Below are 7,764 nucleotides of genomic sequence, written 5' to 3' on the forward strand. Positions count from 1 at the left end.
AATGTGATGGCGTATGAGTTAATTTTGATGCAAAATTTTTGAAAATCTGTGCATAGTTTTTCTTTTCCATAATGTGCCTTTTCATGAACTTTTTGAAGACCCTTGGGATTAAAGCTTGTTATAACTATGGGTTTGCATAGACACAGACCAGTTTTTCATCCCAGAGACTCAAATAGACAGTAAGTCTGACCTTAATGAATTTGACTTCCAACACTGGCATGGTTAGGATATCTGATACAAGTTTTTAAAAAGACTTCTATTGCATTGCTGCCATATGTTTTTAGAAAATTTCTTCTGAAATTGCTGCAAGAACTTCCATGTAGTATTTTGTTTATCTTTAGTTTATCTCTGGGAAAAGGAGCAAATGACTTATTTTTCTTTTCAAATATTTTGTTTATTTATGACAGAGGATTTTTTTTTTTGACAGTGTCTCATATTTCTGCCCTGGCCTGTTTAAGTTGTTAAATATCTCATCTTGGCCTCCCATGTGGCCTCAGCCTCAGAGCAGCAGCGTCTTATCTGTGGGTGCTACTGCAGCTGAGCCCCTAGCTCCAGTTTTACACGCAGACAGAGAAACTATCTTAGTAAGAGTTTAAGATCTCTGTAGACATGGAAGGAAAGTGCTAGTTGTCTCCCTGGCCCAGAGATATAATATATGAACAAAGCAAATTAATAAATAATTTTTTTATATTACTAAATGATGTGACTAGATCTGTGAAGTGTACTTAAAGTTTTCCATGTGTATTTCAAAAGTTCTTTACATTTTTTCAAATTTTATTTCTAAAGTCAAATTAGTCAAGACTCTCAAAATGGAGCTGTAATTAGAAGCTGTCTCTCTTGATTCCCAGCCCATCAACCCTGCTCACCAGGTCAAGGGTTGGCAGTCAGGAATTTAGCAGGATCTGGTTCAATGGAGGGTGCCAAGTGACCTGTGGTCTGATCTGCTTGGCCTATTGATGGCTGCTGCATGACCATGCTCCTGTTTGATGCTGGAACCCAGTTTTTAACTAGAGGGTAAGACAGGTAAACATCCCAACCATCAGCAGGAGTTGAAATCTAGCCCTAGGAACCTGACCTCTGATTTTGTGAGATAACATGTTCTTGAATCTGAAGATATTCAGCATTTTTCTATGCTAGGTTAATATTGCATTGCAGATATTTGAGAATTGGGTGACTTTGATCCAAAACCTGTAGAGACATTTTCTGGTCTTAAGTTAGGCTATTTCTGGGCTGTCATTTCTTAAACTTCTGATGTGGGTGTGAGACTTGGATTTTCCGGCACCATTTGATTATCTGTTGTATAGATATGTTAATGAAGAGTACTTTTGAGGCAGGAAATGACTTTGGGATGACAGCTTGATTCTGCTTTGTGTTTTGTTATCTTTGGGCCCTGATTTGAAGTGGGTAGAAACTAAGTTTGGAGTTAGAAGGCAAGTGTTTGAAATTAGAGAAATCCATTGCTATAATTTTCTGAAGTACATTCATAAAATACTATCTGACACATAGATCTTTCATTTTTATTTACTGTATCTTATTTAATCCTTATGACAGTCTAGTGACTGGTGCAGTGTAGTATTTTATTTTTAGGCATTCTACTATTAGAGGGTAATCTGAACTTTTTTCTTCTAAAGAGTATAGATGAGTATTATGGATCTTGAGTTTGAGCATTTTGTATCTGCTGGTGTAGGCCATGTCTAAATTGTAAAACTCATGTTTCCTAACTTTTATTAGCAAGTGCGGATGTTATATAACTTTGTATGATAGAAAACATCAAAAAGGTACTGACCTTTCTTTGCCCTGTAATCTATTCTTCACTGGCAGTGGATGTCAAATTTAAGGTACTTCCTAAATATAATAGATCTTATTTTAGGCATTTGATGAAATTGTCCACAAAGTAGCAAATATTTATTGATGGAGATCTAGACACTTTGAAGTGGCAATAATAAAACAATTACAAGGACCAGCAGTTGGCATAATGGCTATGTCGCTAGACTCCCATGTAGTCGACCACTGATTAAGTTCGGACCTGGTGGCTTGGACTCATACCTGGTGTGTGCACGCATTTGTGCTCAGGATCCCGAGAGGAGAATGGAGGAGAAGGAATTGGGGCATGGCCATCTCGCTCTCTGTCTCTCTGTCTTTCTGGCGAGCACACGAGCCCTATAGCAGAAACTGCTCAAAAACAAACAAACAAACAAAAAAATAAGAAAAAGGTAAACACAAGTTTCCTTCCATATGCTAGGCTTTCTTATGAACACTTTAAATGTATTAATTCATTTCATCTTTATTTCATTTTTTAAAATTTTGCCAGAGGACATGTGTGCTGGGAGGGGTAGAGGGGAGAAAATGAGAAAGCACCCCCCACCCCCATAGGGCATGGTCATTACTGTAGCTCCTTCTCCATCTTTTCTCCTTTTGGAATTTTAGGCATGCATTCAATAGGTGTTTTTCAAACACCCAGGGTATTTTTCAAACCACCAGGTCCAGAACTTGAACCATGGGGTCTATCATGTGGGATCTAGCTACCTTAACCATCAGTCCACGGCCTGGCTCATAAATCGTTTAATCTTTACAGTAGTCCTTTATGAAATTTCCTTTTACCAGAGGAAACAAATTTGGAGAGGTTAAACATTGCCTGAGATCATACAGATAGATGGAATTAAGATTTGAACCAAGGTAGTCTGGCTTAAGTGGCTAAATCCATGATCTTAACTATAGTGCTTAACTATTATGTTTCTTCACAAACTTATAGACCAAGTTTTTTTTTTTTAGAATTATTTTATTTATTCATTCATTTATTTTTTAATTTGATCAAAGAGACTCATACACAAAGAGAGAGGGAGAGGGAGAGGGAGAGGGAAAGTGAGAAAGCAAGCTACCAGGTCCAGGACTTGAACCGTGATTAGCCACGTGGGAGTGTTCAACACCTTAACCACCACACCACCCCCCTCTGGTCCCAAGAAATCAAGATATTTGAGAGTTTTTGTATTTGAACCAGTTATATTTTAGTTATGTAAAGAAGTGATTTTTTTTTTAAAGAAAAATTACAATCACTTTTTTTTAAGGACTTAGAATACTTTTTATCTTCTCCCAAAGACAGCAAAAAAACCCTTTTTTTTCCCCTTTTAATTCTTCCAGATTTATTAGAACCTTCAAAATGTTAAAACAGATCTAGTTTTAGCTATCATATTTTTTCTTTGAAACTAATGGAATGGCCTTTTATTTTTCCATGTGCTTAAGGATTTGCCTTTGTTTCATAATTTTATTTTCTGAAATTGTACCTAATTTGATTTTTTTTTTTGAGAGAGATTTTTGCTATAGGGTGCATGGTTCACCAAAAAGAAAGAGAGATAGAAAGTGAGAAATCACCCCCCCGGGGGGATGGCCACACCACAATCCCTTCTTCATTCTTCTCTAGGGATCTTGAGCATGCATGCACGTGCGCCCGGTGTAAGTTTAAGCCACCAGGTCCGGGCCTTGAACCACTGTCGACTACATAGGAGTCTAGTGAGATAGTCATTACACCAACTGCTGGTCCTAGAAATTGTACCTAATTTGGGAATTAAGAGAAATACGTTTATTTAAGTGATAATTCATAGACTTGCATGCTTTGTTACATTGAAAGTGTTTTGGAAACTTCTAATCCCTATACTTGTTGCTAATAATGATACTAGCTACAATTTATTGAGCACCAATTATTTGTAAGATACTTTCTGTTTATAGTTTTATTTAATCCTTAACACAACTTTTAAGATAGGTTTTATATCTGCTTTACACATGAGGAAAATGAGGTCCACAATGGTTAAGTAACTTGCATAAGATCATACTGTTTTCAAAAGGCTTGCAAGTTCTCTCACTTTAAAACTGTATTGTACTGCGGGAACCAGCAGTTAGCGTAATGGCTATGTCGCTGGCCTCCCACGTAGTCAACCGCGGTTCGCGTCCCGGACCCAGTGGCTTAAAACTCACACTGGGCGTGTGTGGGTGGGTGTGTGTGTGTGTGTCTCCAAGATCCCGAGAGGAAAGTGGAGGAGAAGGGATTGCGGTGGGACCATCCCCCCTGCGGGGTGATTTCTCACTTTCTGTCTCTATGTCTCTCTTTGTCTGTCTGGCGAGTGCACGTGCCCTATAGCAAAAATCTCTCAAAAAAAAACAAAAAAAAAACTAAATTGTACTGTGACTCTCTCAACAGCCACCATTTATTGAATGCCTTTGATTCTCAGGTGCTATAGTGAACACATAGCAGGTGTTCTTTGAAAGAATCTTCACTAAAACTCTGAAAGATAAATAATACCATTCTTTTTTTCGGGGGGTAGGGGGGATTTCACTATAGGGCTCGTGTGTTCGCCAGAGAAACAGAGAGATAGAAAGTGAGAAATAACCCCCCAGGGGGCATGGCCACACCGCAATCCCTTCATTCTGTTTTATAGTTAGGGAAAGTGATAAGTTAAACTGTCCAGATCCAAGAGTTGAAAGTGTACAAGTTAGGATTCTGATTTGAGCCTTCTGACTGCTATTAACAAAAGCTGCCTTAGTATTTTACAGGACTATAATATGTACCTAACTGGGAATACAGACAAAAAAAGTACCCTAAGGCCAGCCAGTGTTGTGGTTCTTAAGGCAGCTGGATCCCACATGGTAGACTTTGTGGACCTGACAGTTTGAAAAACAGGCTTGGCCCTTGTGCATGCGTGCCCAAAATCCCTAGAGGAGAATGAAGGAAAAAGGATAGTGGTGTGGTTGTCCCCTCTGGGGTGTGGTTTCTCACAATTCCCTCTATCAAATTTTTTAAAAAAGTACTCTAGAGGTGGTGGTTTAGGTGCTGGACTTCCACATGGGAGGAGTTTGAGTCCTGGACCTGGTGGCTTCAAATATCACGAAGTGTGTATGCATGTATGCCCGAGATCCCAGGAGGAGAATAGAGGAGAAGGGGTTTTGGTGTGGCCATCCTTACCCTCCATGGGGTGATTTCTAACTTTTTCTCTCACTGTCTCTTTGGTGAGAGCACACGCCCTGTGGCAAAAATCTTAAAAAAAAAAAAAAAAAAAAAAAAAAAGGAAGAAGTAGTAGTAGTAGTACTCTCAGATTGGAAAAATGAGAGAGAGAAAGATATTTAAGTTCTTTTTTTTTTTTTGGAGAGGTTTTTTTCAATAGGGCGCTTGCGCTCGCCAGACAGACAGAGAGACACAGAGACAGAAAGCAAGAAATCACTCCCCAGGGAGAATGGCCATGCCGCAATCCCTTCTCCTCCATTCTCCTCTCGGGATCTTGGGACGCATGCACGCACATGCACCCAGCGTGAGTTTTAAGTCACCGGGTCAGGACGCGAACCGCGGTCGACTACATGGGAGTCCAGCGACAGAACCATTACGCCAACTGTTGGTCCCAGATATTTAAGGTCTTAATGTATTAATATGAGAACTTTTGAGGTTCTAAGAGGGAGTATCAGTCTGCTACAGGTTATTTCCCCTATCTGGAAGCAGAAATGTTCAATATTTAGTTCTTTTGGAATAAACTGTTATATCTTGTAAGCCTATGAGTTTCTCCTATTTATATTACCATAATAATACAGGACTTGAGCCTTCAATTTTTTTGGTCTCTTGCTCAGTGTTTTTCATCATTTTGTAGTTTGATATGTAAACTCATTTTTAATAACTGATGGGGAAATTTGTGGAACATAAATAGCACTATTAGCAGTTGTTTTAAATGCTTATTGACTAAGAATTTAAATGAGATTTTGTTTTTGGTTTTGTTGATGATTTGCAAATCTCTTTTGAGAAATACTTGTTCAGAAGTTCCAGAAATTGAGTTTAATCTTTGTTATAAGTACATAGTCCTCAATATAATATACCATATTTTAGTCCTATAATATTATTTTTATATTACCTTTTTATTAGAGCTTTTATGGGAGCTTTATATGTCTGTGAAGATGTATGTTTAAAAAAGGAAGATGCTTGAGTTTAGTGTTAACTTTTCGGTTTGTAAATGTTTTTGGTATTTTTTTTTTTTTGGAAAGAGACTTTTGCTATAGGGTGCATGCACTAGCTGGAAAGAGACATAGAGACAGAAAGTTGGGAAGCACCCACTAGGGGGTATGGCCACACCACAATCCTTCTGTCTCCTCTTTGGAATTTTGGGCATGCACTCACATGCACCTTGCAAGTTTTAAGCCACTGGGTCCGAGACTCGAATTGCAGTTGACTACATATGAGTCCAGTGATGTAATTGTTATGCCATCTGCTGGTCCCTGTTCTTAGTATTTAATACTTTAAAAATATCCTTATGTTCCTCGGGCTGGCAGGTGGCATGGTGGTTAAGGATGCTGGACTCCCACATGGCTGAATCCTGGACCTGGTGGCTTTCTTTCTCACTTTCCCTCTGTCTCTCTCACTATGTCCCTCCCTGTTCAAATAAAAATAAATAAATAAATAAAGTTAAATAAAATAATTTAAAAAAATCTTTACACTCCTTTAGTGGGACTAACAGTTAAAGTCAATATCACCTCGTATTTGTTATTAAGGAAGTTTTCTTTGTATAAATAAAAATGCTAAATTATTTTAAGTGATCTGAGTATATCCCTTTTTCCCTCTTTTCATCATCCCTTTTCTTCGCTTTCAATTTAAGCAGTTCTTTCAAGAGAGCCATAAAACCCGTAAACTAAGATGTCACTTTGTCAGGAAATTCTGATTTCTTTTTCCCCAATAAATCTGAAGATACTAGACTCTCATATGCCTGACTGGGGTTCTAGTCATGGACCTGACAGCTTGCTTTCTTACTTTCCCTCTCTCCCTGGCCCTCTCTGGTGAATTAAAAATAATAGTAAGCAAAATTAAATAAATAATTCTAAAAAACAAAATAAATCTGGCACCCATTCTCCTGCCTCTATAGTTAAATGCTTTCATAACAATATATATCTGTTTGATATATCACTTTTTTTTTTACTGTTTGTAATTATGCATTTATGTGCATGAGTACTTGATTAATAGCTAATTCCACAACTAGACCACAGACTCTATAGGTAGTATGAAATTATCCCTCCCCCTCAGACATTGTAGTCCAAGAATAATATTTATGTATTATAACATTAAATGAGTAAATAAATGAATTAATTAGCCATTTTGTTTACTTTTCTCTTTTAAAAGCAATTTTGGTTTGGATTAGAGGGAATCATGTACTGGCTGTGTTCAAAATACCAAGTAATGATTAAGTTTTGAATTTGTACTGTAAATTTTCATGATTTTCTTATTTTTCAACAAAATTTGAGAATATCTTTAAAGTGGATATCTTTGGGTAGGGATATTACATTTGGAAGGAGTAGGAAAAATAGGGAGCTTCCTATTTAAATCTTGGAGTTTTAAAAGGTATTTACTGTAAGTTATTTATTGTTATAAGTTGTACTTGTTTTAGAATTATTTTATTTAACTGTATTTTATTTATTTATTCATTTGTTTATTTCAATTTGACCAGAGAGGGACAGAGAGAGAGAGAAAAAAAAATGAGAAAGCAAGCCACCAGGTCCACAACTCAAATAAATCTCAGTCGACCATGTGGGAATCCAGCGCCTTTAACCCCTATGCCATCTGCTGGCCCCAAGTTGTACTTCTAAGGAGACCTTGAGAAATTTAAAAAGCAGTCTATTTCAGAATTTGGTTTGCCTAATAGCTTTTAATAATTTTAGAATATATTAGCAATGATTTGGTTAGTTTTAGAATAGGGATTGTTGAACATAAATGTTTGTAGCTTTTTTTTTTTTTTTTTTTTTTT

General features: G+C 37.2%; 1 protein-coding gene across 3 annotated transcripts in view; it reads left to right on the forward strand.

The window, feature by feature from the left end:
- The window catches only part of MKLN1 (muskelin 1), a 390,424-nt gene that overhangs the window by 234,742 nt on the left and 147,918 nt on the right, over positions 1-7,764 (forward strand). The window lies entirely within an intron of this gene.

Source organism: Tupaia chinensis, unplaced genomic scaffold (genome assembly GCF_000334495.1).
Source record: "Tupaia chinensis unplaced genomic scaffold, TupChi_1.0 Scaffold000610_1, whole genome shotgun sequence".
NCBI classification, from domain to species: Eukaryota; Metazoa; Chordata; class Mammalia; order Scandentia; family Tupaiidae; genus Tupaia; species Tupaia belangeri.